The following is a 17957-nucleotide window of genomic DNA, read 5'->3' as shown; positions in this document are numbered from 1 at the left end:
TGTTTTGAGTTGAGTCTCCCTTGTAAGCTAGGGGAGTCCAGTCATCTTAATCAAGTCCTCCCAGGTTTCTGCAGTACTTTTCATCTATTCAGTCTAGTGAGTATTAGAAAGGCGTACTAGTATTATAAGTTTATTTCTACATTTGCAGTTGTGTGTTTTGCTGAAGGAATCTCTTTATTTCTATTGCTGTTACTTTGCTTTTACTGAGAAAGAAAGGGGGAGGGGGAATTCTCTCCAGGTTTATAGGTTAGACTCTGTGTATTGTTCCATCCTGGTATTACAGAGATAGTGTACTTTCTTTTTGTTCTTTTAATAAATCCTTTTCTTTTTTCTTTGGACTTGGTTAATTCCTTCTCTTGTGGAAATTCAGGGGAAGGGGAGGGGGGAAGAGTGAGTTCCTCCTGGGTTTGATTCACGGAGTTGAATCGGTGTGTACCTCTCCGGAGTAGGCTAGGAGAAAGAGGGAGGGGGGAAGTGGGCTGCTTCCCTTTGTGTTGAGATTCAGGAAGATTGAAGCTGTGTTCCCCAGGGAGAGTTTTGGGGGAACAGGCAGTGTGTTATCCACTTTAAACGTAACTGGTGGCAGCAGGACCAGATCTAGACTAGGATTAGTTTAGAGGAGCTCATGCAGGTCCCCATCTTGGAACCCAAAAGCTCCAAGTGGGGGAGAAAAACCTATGACAATCTGTATAACCATTCCTGTGAATTTTTGAGATTTCACACCAATCTGTAATTGAGTATTTTCCACCGATTTTAAAAACCATATTAATTTCCCAGATATTTTAGTTCTAATGTTGCTGTATGTCATTTTCCAATTTTTTTTAACTCTCTAGCTTTCTCCCAAACCAGAATAAGTATTAAAAAAACCAATTTCCTTTAAACATCTCAATTACCTTCATGGGAAACAATTCTGGTACACTAGAGATGGAAAAAGATAAACCAGAGAAAACAATTTCTGCCAAACAGGGGCCTGCACAAGGGGGGCAAGCAGGTGCTTAGTCTCCCCCTCACCCCCTCAAACAGCAGAGGCACAGAGCCCCTCCAAAAGCAGTGAAATTTAAATTCCTGCACATGCCCCTGCTGCCAAATGAGATGTACAGTGAACTGTTCTTGCCCAGGGATTTTTGACAAAGTTTACTGGATGTGTCCAGAACAGCGGCTCTAAATATTTCACTAAGTCTGCTACTTTTCCTTCCAGAACAAAGAGCTGAAAATGCTCTCTTGTAATTTTAAGTTCTAGGATCTAAACAAATTCAGAGAATTATTTGATTTTTCTACTCCCACCAGTTATACAGCCATGTGGTCCACTGTGTTTTTCCACTGTTAAATTCATAATACATACAAGATCATACAGTGAAAATTATTTTACCTACTATATTATCCTTATTTCTGGTCACCCAAAAGACAGTTTTGGGGGTGGAGGGGAAGGAGAGGGAAGTATGTGTAGACTCAGGATATTCTTTCCTAGTCTATTTTACTCACAATATGTTATCGTTCCCATTCTGACCTGAAAAAATATAGCAAAATCTGCAGCAAAGATTTTGAGATTGTACCAGGTTTAGTGTTCCAGGTCCAGCATAACGATATCAGCATTTTTAGCCAGCAGCAGCTCCCATTTACCAAGAACATAATAGTCCTGATTCTCTTCTCACAGAATGGTAAATCAGGAGTAATTCCATTGAAATCAATGGAGTTACACTGCAGGCATAAGTGGCAGGAAAATCAGGCCTACTCCCTCTTGCTGCTGAACAAGTTCCAAGAACACCAACAGCAGGGACAGAATGGGAAGACAGGGGGCACAGAAGCAGAACAAAGAAGGAAAAGAACAATAATGGGAGCTAAACAGAGGGGAAGCAGAGACCAGTAGAAACAGTGAGAAGGAAATAGGGATGAGAGACAAAGGTGTGTGTTTAAAAACGGGGGGATGGGGGCAAATTATACCTATGGGTTGGAGCAGGGGGTCAAAGACAAGGTGAGAAATGTCAAGTTCTTTGGGTGACTGGGATTGCTGGGGCTGCAGGATGTGTGTCATCCCAGGACAAGGTAGAGCCATGAAAATCCTGGCTACTGCCCTGCCTGTCAATATAATATATCTAATACTGGAGTTATAAACTTATATTTTAAAAGGCTATGTTATCTAATGTATGCTTTCTTTTATTCAGATGCTATATTTAGTGTGGTTCTATTGATCTATTCCAGCCTGGTCAGAATTTAGATGTGTAAGAATCATTTTAGTCCACAGCTAAAATACAGGAGTCAAAGGCTGAAGTCTTTACTCTGTTTTAACTCACTCCTTACTCAGGCAAAACTCTCATTGTTTTCAACTGATGTTAAATTCTATCCCCATAAACAAACACCTTCACTATACAGTCTAACTAAAAATGAATCATAATTGGGATCAACCTGCAGCTTGATACCTTTCAGAAACATCGACCAAAAAAATTTAAAAAAAAAAAATCAAAAGCAGCAACTCCTCTGTCAAAAATAAATCAAGAGAACCGTTTTACTTGTTGATATAAACCAAAGATTAATTTTTGTTTTTTACCTTCAACTGATACATACTGCAAAATATTATTCTGTACAGATCCTCCAATAAAGCTGCATCAGATCCAGATTTGACATATTCTGTTGGTGGCAAGGACAATAGTAAACTGTTTTATCACCTTGAGCAGCCAGCACTACATATTGCTGTGACATGCTCTCATGCTTTTTCATATTCAGATACTGTATATCTATCCTTTGAAGTACATTATTCAATTCATCATCCAACTTCACATTCACAGTTTTAAAGACACTTCAGGCAAAGGGTGTCCTTTCAGTTGATCTATTTATTGTGGCAGTACCAGGACATTTTCTATGCATAATCCATTACTTTAGGGCTAAGAAAATAGTACAAAGAAAAAAGTTTGTACAACATTCAGTGAGATACTCATAAACCCATTGAACTGCATCACAAGCAACCTTTATGTGTTTCAAAGACAACTCCACATTCTCCAAAGCCTCAGCACTGTTGCACATTTTTAAATGACTTATTTCATGAAGTGAGAGGAATGTTACCTCTAACATCACTGAGCAGCATCCGAAGAGTAGCTGCTGAGCACACAGTCACAACTATTTTGTGCAGATAGTTGGTTTAACTAATATGCTGACTAAAGCTATTCTTTTTTTATGTACTAGCTTAATAATTATATACAGCAAGTATTCTAGTATATAAAGTATGCCTATGGTTTATCTTTCATTACACAAACCAAGATGAAAGAAAAAGGAAATTGGGACAAACTGATTTCTGGACTTCCTAGACTCTTACTTTAAATAAAGTAAACAATACCTTGAAAAATATTGTCTTGGGATGTCAAAAATTTAGAGGGAGGGGGTTATATACTTAATTAAAAGTTAAAGCTGCACATGAACTGTGAAGTCAATCATGAATGTTTTTGTCAATGAACTGCTTTTCTGAAAGACAGCAGCAAAGATTCCTGCAAAAATCCAGAAAGGGCTTTATAGTCCAATACATACTCAAATACTAACCATAAAAACAATTTCAAATTGTCCCTCAAAACAATTTTTCTTGATTGCTCAGTAAGATTTTGGGGTCAGAGTTGTTCTTGTGAATGACTATTCTGTTTCTTATAATTATCGCTAACCCAGCTAGTCTGCATTTAGCATCAGTCCTTTAGTAAGTGCTCTAAACGTGCAAAATACACAATGATTATCTGAAGCAGTTGCAGTTTTTCACATTAGGAGTAGCGCTGGGCAAAATACTCAAACATTTTTCATCAAAACAGAAGCACTGATCCAAACATTCTACATTTTTCAATAAACGTTTGAGCAAATGCCCCTTGTCTTCACACTACAATCTGAAATATTGTGATCAATTCACATATGAATTGACAAACCTGCTTTTGGAGCTCTCCCAAAGAGATTGGGTGGTCTAGTGGACCAAGTACAGAGACAGGAGCCAGCCAGCAGCTCTTGTCCCAATTGCCACTGTAAGAATAAGGCTTTTGGGGAGCATCACTTCTTTCTCCAAAGAAGACTGAGCACCCAGGAGCACCTAGGAGTACCCAGGCTAAGAAGTAACTGTGACAGAAGCCCAGAGACCTTGTGGGGTTCTGACCCCACCAAACTTACAGCTGCCCCACCCAGAAGAACCTGGAAGCCCAACAGGATGCCACCCAAGGTCCATGACAGGGCGCTACTAGACATGAACCAACACAGTTGGACTAAAAGGGCCATGCTCCTAACTGGAGATACAGCAGTAGAAAGCAGCCCAGGGCAGTATAAATAGACTCCCTGCTGAGAAGTCCTCTAACCAGGCATTGACTTACACCCGGACCTGGGCTGGGACCCAGTAGAGGGGAGGGCCTGCGTCCCCCTATCACCTCCCTTAAAGACTAAGGCACCTTGACTAAGTGGGGCAGGGGGCTGGCAATCATGCTCCAACCACTAGGCCATCTGGCCCTCTAAGCTCCCTGTTACAATACTAGATGAAAGAGACAGAATAAGAGAGAATACATATGTACTCATTGTACAGTGCTCAGAATACATTTCTAGCTACCAAAAAACTTGGCTGCAAGGAGCAGAGACACAAAATACAGACTAGTATTATATTTCCACCTGTTCTGTAGTTAACACCTCTTCAGTCCTCATTGGCAACCTCTGAATCATATTCAGAGTTTATTGATAAACGGCTCCCAATCTAGTCCACTTATAATACAAATATCCTTATAAGGATATTCAAGAAATGTAGAGTATTTCCTTTTTATGATAGGAAAATGTAAAATTATACTATAGTGATGGGATATTAGAAATACCAGGTGAGATTATTTTGTAATTATAATCTAAAGGAAGCAGATAGTTGAAGACAGCCTTATTTAAAGGTCAATCCAAATCCCACAGAGGTCACTGGGAGTCTTTCTTCAATCCTTTGATTTTATTAAAGAACTTCCATTATAAAAATTTCTGTTTGGAGTATGTATTGTGTTTAAAAGCAGAGCACATGGTAGGAAGAGCTGGTTGGAAGCAGTCTAGAGAGTCAGCTTCACCAGATACACAGCTAGGAGCACAAGGCTCTCCTTTGTGTTATGTTTTATTTCTAACAAAGTCTTACCTCTAAGAGTCCATACTGAGCCTCCTTCTTATCAATCCACAAGACAACACATGGTATCAGAAGTGGAGTAAAAGTGAGGACAGAGAAAAGAGGACTGTGGTGAATAAGTCATCTTGGAGATGGAGCAACTAAAAGCCCCAAGGAGAGAGTGAGAGTGTGAGTGTGAGTGTGAGTGTATGCGCGCGCACGTGCGCACACACACACACACACACACACACAGAGCTGGCTTTGGTGAGAGAAAAAAAGGCCAGCAGATTATAACAATTTTCTAAAATGTTGCAGAGGACTTATTTAATAGAATGCAAATAAAGGAAATTATGAAACAATTTTGCAGAAATTTGGAGTATTGCTCTTCTACTTTAAATAGGTATTTGAAAAAGAGTACATTTGAATGGTATAAATTTCACCTTACAAGACAAAAGGAAGGAGAATCCTTTGAAAAATTCCTAACAGAGCCAAAGCTAAATAAAACAAACCTGCAACCATAGACAGTTAACAGAGTCAATCATAAGAGATCAAAATTGTAATTGAAATCAGAGATCGAAAGAGACAAAAAAGACAATTGAAAGATATGGATCTCATTTTGGATAAAACAGTAAGACTGGCAGCAGAAATCACTCTGAACAGAATAAAAATAATGGAAGGAAAACAAGACACTGCCACTTTCTACAGAGTGACAAAAAAGAGAAAAATGGCAAGCAGTAAATCCATACAAAACAAAAACCACAGACAAGCATGAAAAAAGCAAAGCACAACTTCAAAGTTTGCACAAGATTTTGACACAAACACAGACCTTTTCAATGTCCAGTTCTGGTAAGCACGGCAATATTTGTAAGAAATACAATCATTTTGCCAACATCTGCAACCAGGATCAACTACAGAACAAGAAGCAAAGCATGCATGCTAATTCAATAATCCAGGTAGACAGCACAGAGCAACACAGAAGAGGAGTTCTATCTAGGAGCTGTATCTGAAGAGGAGGGGACAGATGAATGGACAATTTCTTTAGAGACTAATTGGATTCCTATAACCTACTAATTAGACACTGGTGCTCAGATACATGTTTCAGATATTAGTATCAAAAGATTTAAGAAAAAACAGGGGAAATGGTGAGCAAACAGGTTAAACTGAAAGCTTATAATGGAGAATTCATTTCCACAGAGGTACATGTGTACTAGAAGTGAAGGTAAACGATCAAAAAGAATTGATAAATTATGCAATATTTAAAGAAAATAAAGCACCTATATTGGGTTAAAAACCATGCCAAGACCTTGGGCTCATCCAAAGAGTGCACATGGTACAAGGGATAAGGGACACAGACATAGAGAAACAGTATCAGAACATTTTTGAGAGTACAGGAAAACTAGCAACTGAATATGGAATTCAACTAACAGAGTCAAATTGTCCTGTCATTCATGTCCCTAGAAATATTCCTCTAAGTATGAGGAATAAAAGCTCAAATAACTGGATGGTTTAGTAAAAGACATTAGAAGAAGAACCTACAGAATGGGTGAACTTGATAATAGTAGAAAAATAGGATGGAACACTGAGATTACACCTAGATTCTAAGGAGTTTAACAAATATATCTAAAGGGAACACTTTCAGTTACCTAACAGGGAAGACATTTTGGGAGATATGGCTGGAGCAATTATTTTACTACTTTAAATGCATCATCTGGATTCTGGCAGAATGCCTTAGTAGAGAGGAGCTCCAAATTATGTACTTTTATTACACCATATGGAAGATATTGCTTTCTCAGATTACCATTTGGTCTAAAGTCTTCCCTAGAACTGTGCAGTAAATTATTTGAGGGAATTGAAGGCACAAAACTGCATATAGATGATACTCTCATCTGGGGCAGCATAATAGAGGAACATAATTACAGGTTAAAAACAGCATTGGAAAGGCCTACAGCTGTAGGTCTGAACCTAAAAAAAATAATAAATAAATATGTAAATTTGGGCTCAGAGAAATTACTTACATAGGAGAAAGGTTAACTGAGGGGTATGTATTGATCCTAGCAGAACACAAGCTATAACTGTGAGGCTGGAAAAGGAGCTAATCTGTGTATGACCCATAACAACTTAACAAAAAGTACTGTAATCATAATCAGGACATTTCACTTGTGTGTGAATATCAAAAAGGTGTAGGTACACCAGCAATCACTAACCCATTCATTTGTAGTAATAGGAGTTAAGGGAGATGCTAAATGTGTTTGGTAAATTTCTAACAGGATATATGTATACAATGTAACCAAATTAGCTTGTAGAAGCTAAGTTCCTTTCATGATCAGGCCTGATTCTGCCATCTCTAGTTTGCTGAACTTTAAACAGGGAAAGTTTAAGACATGTGACTAGGGTGACCAGATCGGACTGTCCCTATAAAATCAGGACAGTCCCAATTTCTGGGTCTTTTTCTTATATAGGCTCCTATTACCCCCACCCTGTCCCGATTTTTCACATTTGCTGTCTGGTCACCCTACGTGTAACAGATTTTCCAAGTAGTTACTTGGAATAGTCTTTCCATGCATTTTTACAGGGTAACAAACCTATATCTAAGGTACCCTTTGGATTCTGACCTGTTGGCATGATTCCAGAGAGACTTTTGTTTAAACCAGCAAACTCACCATCAATGCTACAAATCTGATCTAAGGACTTTGCAATTATTTGTAATGTGTATGGTCTTTTAACTAGTCAATAACTTTTTCTGTTTACTATTAATAAAAAAAATTATTAATAAAAACAATGGACTCAGAAAACCCGTCCTAAGGTATTTTGACAGCAGAAGACAGACCAAATTGTCCACAGATGCCTCCAAAGAAGGCATAGGGTCAACATTCCTACAAAAACTTGAACATTGGAGATAGATGGCATTAACATCCAGGGTTCTTACAAAAGCAGAATGCTACTATGCCCAAATTGAAAACAAAACCTTAGCCCTGGAGCATGGTTGTAAAAAATGTCCATGTGTTCATTTATGGAAGACCAATTGTTGCAGAAACAGACCGTAAGTTTCTGATATCAATTGCAAAGAAGGGACTAACTGACATGCCACCCAGAATACAATTCTTTTCTCAGTTCCAATTCTATGATTTAAACAATAGTTTTTAAACCAGGAAAAGAGCATTTGGTAGTGGATGCTTTTGTTAAAACTGTAGTAGAAACAGAGGTGGAATCAGACATAGTGCATGTCAATCTGATAAAGAATTGGCGTGTCTCACAAAGGAAGTGAATTTGCAGAGGCTGCAATTAATGATGAGATTTTAAAGAGGGTAATTAAGACTGTTACCACCAAGTGGCCAGGATATTGCATACCAAGTCCATATTTCCAGTTCAAAGCAAAACTGTCTGTTACTGGTGGCAGACATCAAAACCATCTGTTATTGATGGTAGAGGAAATAGAATACTAGTGCCTAAGATGTTACAAATTGACATGCTCACAAGAATACATGAAGGACACTTGGGCATGGAGAAATGTAAATGCAATGCCAGAGAGATACTGTATTGGCTGCAACTGAGATAGGGAAAACTATTAAAATGTGTGAAACATGTCAAAAATACAATCTAAACAGAAAAAAGAACCTGTGCTGATAAACAAAGAACAGTTAAGATCATGGTCTCAAGTTGGTATAGATTTATTTATATATGCAGGTAAAGACTATGTTTTGATTTTGGATTATTATTCTCAATATCCAGAAGTTGTTTTAGAAAATATCACATTGAAACAAGCGATAATACACATGAAATCCATATTTTCCATGCAGGAATCCCTGAAGTTATCACTTCTGATAATGGTCCGCAGTTTGAAAATTTGTTAGAGAGTGTGGGTTTAAGCATGTAACTTCGAGTCTCAGGTATCCTCAATCATAGAATCATAGAAGATTAGGGTTAGAAGAATCATAGGAGGTCATCTAGTCCAACCCCCGTTCAAAGAAGTACCAACACCAACTAAATCATCACAGCCAGGGCTTTGTCAAGCCAGGCCTCAACAACCTTCAAGGAAAAATTCCACCACCTCCCTAGGTAACCCATTCCAGTGCTTCACCACCCTCCTAGTGAAATAATTTTTCATAATATCCAACCTAAACCTCCCCCGCTGCAACTTGAGACCATTGCTCCTTGTTCTGTCATCTGCCACCACTGAGAAACAGCCTAGTTCCATCCTCTTTGGGACCCCCCCTTCAGGTAGTTGAAGTCTGCTATCAAATCCCCCCTCACTCTTCTCTTCTGCAGACTAAATAACCCAGTTCCCTCAGCCTCTCCTCATAAATCATGTGCCCCAGCCTCCTAATCATTTTCATTGCCCTCTGCTGGACTCTTTCCAATTTGTCCACATCCTTTCTGTAGTGAGGGTCCCAAAACTGGACACAATACTCCAGGTGTGGCCTCACCAGTGCCAAATAGAGGGGAATAATCACTTCCCTCAATCTGCTGGCAAAGCTTCTACTAATGCAGCCCGATATGCCATTAGCCTTCTTGGCAACAAGGGCACATTGTTGACTCAAACAGCTTTTCATCCACTGTAATCCCTAGGTCCTTTCCTGCAGAACTGCCACTTAGCCAGTCGGTCCCCAACCTGTAGCAGTCCATGAGATTCTTTTGTCCTAAGTGGAGGACTCTGCACTTTTCCATACTGAACCTCATCAGATTTCTTTTGGCCCAATCCCCCAATTTGTCTAGGTCACTCTGGACCCTATCCCTACCCTACAACATATGTACCTCTCCCCCCAGTTTAGTGTAATCCACGAACTTGCAAGGGTGCAATCCATCCCATCGTTCAGATCATTAATGAAGATGTTGAACAAAACCAGCCCTAGGACTGACCCCGGGGCACTCCACTTGATACCAGCTGCCAAGAAGACATAGAGCTTTTGATCACTACCCATTGAGCCCAATGATCTAGTCAGCTTTCTATCCAGCTTATAGTCTAGTGGTTTGAGTATTTACTTGCTAACCCCAGACTTCTGAGTTCAATCCTTTAGGGGGCCACTTATGGATCTGGGGCAAAATTAGTACTTAGTCCTGCTAGTGAAGGCAGGGGGCTGGACTTGATGACCTTTCAGGGTCCCTTCCAGTTCTATGAGATAGGTATATCTCCATATATTTTCCTATGACAGACTTGGCAGGAGGGATAGCTCATTGGTTTGAGCATTGGCCTGCTAAACCCACAGTTGAGAATTCAATCCTTGAGGGGGCCAACTGGGGGTAACAATCTGTCTGGAGATTGGTCCTGCTTTGAGCAGGGGGGTGGACTAGATGACCTTCTGAGGTCCCTGATATACTATAATACTATAACTTGCTGGCAAGAATACTGTGGGAGACCATATCAAAAGCTTTGCTAAAGTCAAGGTATATCACATCCACTGCATTCCCCCTACCCACAGAAACAGGTTTGTCAGGCATGACTTGCCCTTGGTGAATCCATATTGACTGTTCCTCTCTTACAAGTGCTTCAGAATGGATTTCCTGAGAAACTGCTCCATGATTTTTCCAGGGACTGAGGTGAGGCTCAGTAGCTGGTACAGTTCCCCAGATTCCCATTCTTCCCTTTTTTAAAAAAGATGGGCACTATATTTGCCTTTTTCCAATCATGCGGGACCTCCCCCAATCACCACGAGTTTTCAAAGATAATGGTCAATGGCTCTGCAATCATATCAGCCAATTCCCTTAGCACCCTTGGATACATTAGATCTGGACTCAGAGTTGTGCATGTCCAGCTTTTCTAAATAGTCCTTAACCTGTTCTTTCACCACTGAGGGCTGCTCGCCTCCTCCCCATACTGTGCTGCCCAGTGCAGCTGTCTGGGAACTGACCTTGTCTGTGAAGAGCGAGGCAAAAAAAGCATTGAGTAGTTCAGCTTTTTCCATATCATCTGTCACTAGGTTGCCTCCCCCATTCAGTAAGGGTTCCACACTTCCCTGACCATCTTCTTGTTGCTAACATGCCTGTAGAAACCCTTCTTGTTACCCTTCATATCCCTTGGTAGCTGCAACTCTAATTGTGCTTTGACCTTCCTGATTACACCCCTGCATGCTCGAGCAATATTTTTATACTCCTAGTCATCTGTCCAAGTTTCCACTTCTTGTAAACTTCCTTTTTGTGTTTAAGCTCACCAAAGATTTCACTGTTAAGCCAAGCTGGTCGCCTGCCATATTTATTATTCTTTCTGCACATCAGGATGGTTTCTTCCTGCGCTCTCAATAGGGCTTTTTAAAAATACAGCCAGCAGTCCTGGACTCCTCCCCCCGGCTCATATTAGCCTCCCAGGGGATCCTGCCCATCAGTTCCTTGAGGGAGTCAATCCAACAGTGCTGTCAAGTATCATGTGAAAATTGTTAAACAATTTTTGAAAAAGGCCACTGACTCAGTTACAGATCCGTATTTGGCTATATTGAACTACAGAGCATCAGCAATGAATCATGGACTGTCACCTGCAGAGAGATTCTTTGGCAGGAAGTTGTGGCCAAGACTCCCTAATTTAGTAGCAATTCCTAATGGCCATACTGACTTTGATGTGTATAAGCAACATGATAAGAGTAAACAAAAGTAGGATTATGACAGAGAGTATATGTGTTTGAGCCTTTGAAGCCCAGAGATGCTGTACAGATTCATGATGGTATTTGCTGGGCACAGAGGGCAGTAGTGACTCATGAGTTTAGCCCACAATCTGATGAAATACAGACTCTTGCAGGATGTACAATTCAGAGGAACAGTAGTTGTCTGCAGCATATTCCTTAAGGAGAGGGAGATAGGGAAGCAGAAACTTCACTGACAGCTACAGGACAAGACAGTGAGAAAACAAATGAGGATCCTTCCGATCAGTCAGCAGAACAGTTTACTGCTTCAGCTAGTGCAGCGGTTCTCAAACTGTGGGTCACGACCCCAAAGTGGGGCTTGGACTTTGGCACCCCTACCCAGGGTGATATGGATCAGGCTTTGGCTTTGGCCCCATGACCCAGGGCAGCAGTGCACTGGTGGGCTCTGGCTTCAGTCCCGTCCTGGGATCATGTAGTAATTTTTGTTGTCAGTAGGGGGTCACAGTGCAGTGAAGTTTGAGAACCCCTGAACTAGTGCAAGGACTGAAGTAGTGCCTTGTAGACCTAATAGACTGCACAGAGCACCTGAAAGCTAACGAAGCAGTGTATGTTATGGTATGTGTAGAGAAACATTTGGTATATATATTAAATTGTTAAGGACCCCTTTCACTGGAAAGGGGAGATATTTGGAGTATGTACTGTGCCTTTATGAGCAGACCACATGCTAAGAAGAACCAGTTGGAAGCAGTCTAAATTCATATTCACCAGATACACAGCTAAGAGCACATGGCTCACCTTTGTCTTATGTAACTATTATAGTTCTAATTAAGCCTTACTTCCAAGACTCCAGATTGTGCCTCCTTCCCGTGGATCCACAAGAACACAATTCCCACTTTTTCCTTTTTATTTTAGTTTAAACTTATAACTTGATTAAGAAAATAATTTAAGTGGAATTTCAGAATCCTCCTTACTGAAATCTCAGTGTTTGAGGAAAGTGACAAATCTCCTTCCTATGAAAATGTCTAGTGCTGATGGATTTAGAAGTCTTACATGTTTCTGATAGTATAGGGAATTATTTTTCCTGTGGGGAATAATGTTATACTACAAACTACTCTTCTGTGTCATACAGTACATGAAATTGGAAATAAGTGTGAACTTACTAAAGTAGTGATATACCTTGTTGTCTAACAGTGTGATTCATAAAGCTGCACTCCAAAATCCTCTGGTTTAAACCTAGCAACCCTATAATCAGTTTATGAGCAACCTGCAATCAGGTTTTCTGCCTTGTATCAGATCTTTGTGACACTTTCTATGTTTTTCATCAAATATTTTAGTTTTACTGACAGCATGAGCACCACAGAAAAAGTTTCACCTACTTTCTGAAGCTTTGGCTGTGTGCGCCTTGGCAGTACATTTTTACCTACAAGTTATACACTAAATCCCACAATATTTTAATATAACTTAGTCTATACAAAGGGTTTATAGTGTGAAAGAATCAATGTTATATTAAAAATGTTGAGGAAAATTCATTAATTTGTACCTTGAGTTCTTATTACTGCATCATCAATTTTCAAGTGTTGCTATCCAAAGTGGGAATGCATAAATAATTTACTAAGATGAAATTCTGAACCATCGTTACTTTCACTTTGAAAAACAGAGGCAAGCTTTAGGTGCAATAAGCTGTATGCCCAACACAGAGGTGGTAAAGGAGTAAAATGATGGGGAAATGGCTCAAGGAGCATTAGTATCGAGATCTCTTTTCCTATTATTCTCTGTCATTGCTTGATTTTAAGCTGTCTGCCAAGGGAGATTTACACTAGAGGAGCTTAATGCATCTATTTACTATTAGTTAGCAAAAACAATTTATATTTCTGGTTAACAAGTCTGTTTGCAGGAGCTGTTTCCCCCAGTATATTCTGTTTACAAGAGTCAGTTCCACAAACCTCAATAAAGTCCATTCCTTATCCATTCCTACAGCATTTGCTAATGTATATATGATAAATACTGATGGAAGTAAATTGGTTTCAGATAATCTATCCAGGTAAGAACAAGTATTTGGTGAAAAATTATTACACACAAGTATATGCATACATATTTAGTGCAATATTACACACTGATAGCTCCATAAGTGGTTACGACTTTATACATAGTGTGACGGGTTCAGTCACAGAGATCCCCTTGGGACTGGCACCTGATGTGCTGAAATTATCTCTGAGCCTGTTTTCCCTGCCAGCTTGGGACTCCAGAACCCTGCCTTGTTGAGCCAGACATGCTAGCCTGCTGCAACACAGACTCAGGGTCTGGGCCATGCCCCCAAAGATGCAGACTTTAACCCAAAACAGCTCAGCAGATTACCTTTCCAGGACCCGACACCCAGTTCCCAATGGGATCCAAACCCCAAATAAATCCGTTTTACTCTGTATAAAGTTTATACAGGGTAAACTCATAAATTGTCCGCCCTCTATAAACACTGATAGAGAGATATGCACAACTGTTTGCTCTCCCAGATATTAATCACTTACTCTGGATTTACTAATAAACCAAAGTGATTTTATTAAGTACAAAAAGTAGGATTTAAGTGGTTCCAAGTAATAACAGAAAGAACAAAGTAAGTTACCAAGCAAAAACACGCAAATCTAAGCCTAATAGATCAAGAAACTGATTACAGGTAATCTCACCCTTAGAGATGTTCCAATAAGCTTCTTTCACAGACTAGACTCCTTCCTTGTCTGGGCTCAATCCTTTCCCCTGGAATAGTCCTTGTGAGTTCCAGCTTAGGTGATAACTAGGGGATTTCTCACGACTGGCCACCCTTTGTCCTAATCCCCTTGTATAGCTTTGGCACAAAGTGGGAATCTTGTCTGAGTCCCCACCCCTCCTTCTAAATGGAAAAGTATCAGGTTTAAGATGGATTCCAGCATCATGTGACATGGTCACATGTCCTGAGACCCTAGCCTCCATTCTTACTGGGCTGGCCCACATGTACACAGGAAGGTTTGCAAAATAAACAGAGCCATTTACAGTTCATTGATTCTGAAGCACCCTTTATGGCTTCCACTTAATATGTTTAGTATAAAGCATATTCCAGTTATGTCAATTGTACTCAGGTCCATAAGCAAATGTTATTTTATATAAGTGAAATTCTCAAAAGCAGTACATGACCCATGTAGCTGAATCATATTGCGTTTGCATATAGGCCTGAACAGGAGAAACCTCATCTGCAATCTGCAGAAACTGATGGGCTATTACTGCATAGGTAATAGTGCAGGGGATGGGGATATTGGTGATCACGAATTGCTATGTTCCGTGCATGAGGGAGGAAGAACAGTGAATCCACAGAGTTCACAGACCCACCTGCCACGACTGAAATGCCTCCATGGTCCCACTAAGTGGGCTACTGCAGAGCTGAGCAGTGTAGCACACAAGTAGCTTCAGAGTTCTCCTGTGCAACCCTTTGACAGTTATTTCACTGGATTATGCCTTTTCCATCCACTCCAGCATTTCACCTTATTATGAAGCCACCACAGTTCCCTAATTGAGCTTGCTATCAGAGGTCCACTATAAGTCCTGTTTGGGACAGGAAAATGGGTGTGGCCTGTAAACTACCAAAGTTTCTCTGATTCAGAGGAGAATTCTTCAAACTATTTCAGAAACAAACTGGTCAGAATTCTGGAGAGCAATGTGTTATCAATTCTAACTTTTCTTTGAGTCCCTCTGAATAATATTTCTTCACATGCACTTTGTTACATTTAGCTGTAAACTAATTCATGGGCTAGACTTGAAAAGGAAATAGGTTGTAATTAAGCAAAATTAATATATTGTATCCAAATTTAATAGATACTTAATAATGACAATTAGTCATAAGGTTATTTTCTCTTTTGTAGGGGCAAGTCTCTTCAGAGGACTGTCACTATCCCCCACACACCTCCACGAGATCTTTGAGGCGGTATTAGGCTAGGATTGCCGTTTCTTACGGCAGGTATAGTGTTGCATAATAGTTCCTTTTCTACCAGCCTAGGTTGTCAGTTTCCTTGCCTTGTTATTTGTTTAGATGTAAAACCTGATGTCTCAGGCTACACAAAATGGTAAAATGCTTTTAACGGCACTTTTTAATCTTTCAGTGCTTCTGCAGATAATGCCTATACATTGTTTCTTTTTCTGTATTGTTGACACTACTCCCCCCACCCCATGGCAGGACTGTGGCAGGTCCTGCTATAATAAATGTTGCAAAACAGTTTTCATGCCCAATTAGGCTGAATTTTTCCATACTTAGAGACAAATCCTCAGCTGGTGTAAATCAACATAGCTCCATAAAAGTAAGTGGAGATATGCTGAATTACAACAGCTGAGAATCTGGTGGATGGCTGTTTTTGAATAAAAATGTTCAAAGTCCCTTCAGCCCATTAATTCAGCAAGAGATGAAAGGAACATGTTTTCCCATTTTAAATTATAACTACACATTTCACAGAGCTACAGCAAAAAAACAAAAAAACCCAGCTGCCGTTTGAAATTTAGCATGGCTATTGCATCTCATGCAGCCTCAAATGCAAATTTGTCTGAACTGGTGGGTAAAAGGGGTAGTCGTTCCTTCAGGTTACTCCTTCTTATCCCCCCCAGGTTTGCAGAGGAAGCATCACTTGCAGGGGCGGCTCTAGACATTTCGCCGCCCCAAGCATGGCGTCATGCAGCGGGAGGCGCTCTGCCGGTCCCACGGCTCCAGTGGACCTCTGAGCCGCGGGACCAGCGGACCCTCCGCAGGCAAGCCGCCGAAGGCAACCTGCCTGCTGCCCTCCCGGCGGCCAGCAGAGCGCCCCCCGCAGCTTGCTGCCCCAAGCACGCGCTTGGCATGCTGGGGCCTGGAGCCGCCCCTGATCACTTGACCAGATGGGCCATTCAGTGGGGCTCAGATAAGATACTGGCCCTTGCGTACCATGTGGAGATGTACATAAACCCTGTTTCTCCATCAGAAGCCCGCTTTTATGCTTGGATTAGCAGCTTTACCCTTCCAGCCTTGCGATTAGAATAGAACTGAGATTTTTGGTCTGCAGTGGGCATTGTGCTAATTGCCTTTTTTGGGCTTGAGAGAGAAATTTTCCCTCACCAGGTTGAGCAGTGTAGTCCATAGGGCTAGCTTGCCTTCATTAGATTCACTGCCTTGCCTTCATTATACTCTGCCTTAATTATATTCAGCAGCAATGCAAGGAACCTAGGCCTGTATCCTGTAAGACATTAGCTTCAGCAGTTAGCATAAGGCTTGAGGCATATGAACTTTGGCACAGATAAATGACCCAGTCACCCCTAAGTTCCAGGGAACTGAAAATAGAGTGTGCAAGGTGGAATTTTGACCATGACAACACCTAGCAACCACAGGAATAAGAGTCAACATACACAGCCGACTAACCACAAGAGTGCCATGGCAACAAATTGATGTATATGACAATAAGTTGCTCTAACGGAAACTGCAGTTACCTCTTGTGGGCGGCCCCCTTTGGTTGGTTGAGTGTGAGCCTGTTTTTCTTTCTGGCACCCACATCTTGCAAGCACCCCTGCCCGCCCCAGATGATGGTCTTTGGGTGGGTTTTCAGCAGATCAGCCCTCTGGCCGAGCCACATATACTGTCCCCCCCTTCTAGAATATACAGTCCAAGTTCTTATCCTGGCCCTAGTATGGGACCATAGCTCTAAGGCTTCTTCCCGGAGGCACTGCCTTCTTCAGCCACGGCCCCTCTCGGTACTCTCATCTGGTGTCCTTTTCAGAAGCCCTTCCCCACAACAACTCAGAGACTCTGATAGGTCAGGAAATTAGGTTTAAATTATTGCAACTTAGCAAGTGTCCAGAGCAAGTATTCATTCCATAGAGGGTCCCGTTCCCTGATAAAAACTGGATTAGAAGTGCAGTTGGGGAAGGCATCCCCTACAGATGCTGAGCAGGGGCGGCTCTACAAAGTAGGCTGCCTCAAGCAGCGCCGCTGCGCCCGCCTCCCTTCCCCCCCGCGGGCGCCCCCCTTCCCGGCGGCGGCATCCTGGGAGGGGGGCGGCGGCATTCTTCCGGGCGGCATCGCATGGCATGCAGCAGGCAGGTCGGCGAGGGACGATGCCGGCCCTGCGCGCCTGCGCGGAGCTCAGCCAGCCCGCGCCGGGGGGAAGCGCCGCCCGCGCCAGTCGAGGTCGCGGCAGGTCCTCCCGTCCCGGCCCGGACCCCCCGCCCGGGCAGGCTGCCGCCGAGCCAAATGACGCCCCAATGACGCCCTCCCAGGATGCGCGGGCGGGCGCGCTGGCCGCCCCCCCGCCTGGGAATGGGATAGAAACTCC

The 17957-nt window shown here is 41.7% G+C and overlaps 1 long non-coding RNA gene across 1 annotated transcript in view; it reads right to left on the bottom strand.

Moving 5' to 3' along the window:
• Positions 1-16874, bottom strand: part of LOC120406524 — a 94122-nt gene extending 77248 nt beyond the window's left edge. Inside the window, exons 1-2 of the long non-coding RNA XR_005599333.1 lie at positions 16748-16874; positions 2546-2625 (exon numbers count right to left, since the gene is read on the bottom strand). This is a non-coding gene — a long non-coding RNA (uncharacterized LOC120406524). The remainder of the gene's footprint in view (positions 1-2545; positions 2626-16747) is intronic.
• Between the last annotated feature and the right edge of the window lie 1083 nt (positions 16875-17957).

The sequence above is a fragment of the Mauremys reevesii genome, linkage group 5 (assembly GCF_016161935.1).
Source record: "Mauremys reevesii isolate NIE-2019 linkage group 5, ASM1616193v1, whole genome shotgun sequence".
In the NCBI taxonomy this organism is placed as follows: Eukaryota; Metazoa; Chordata; order Testudines; family Geoemydidae; genus Mauremys; species Mauremys reevesii.
This window is presented reverse-complemented; position numbering and strand designations above follow the sequence as displayed.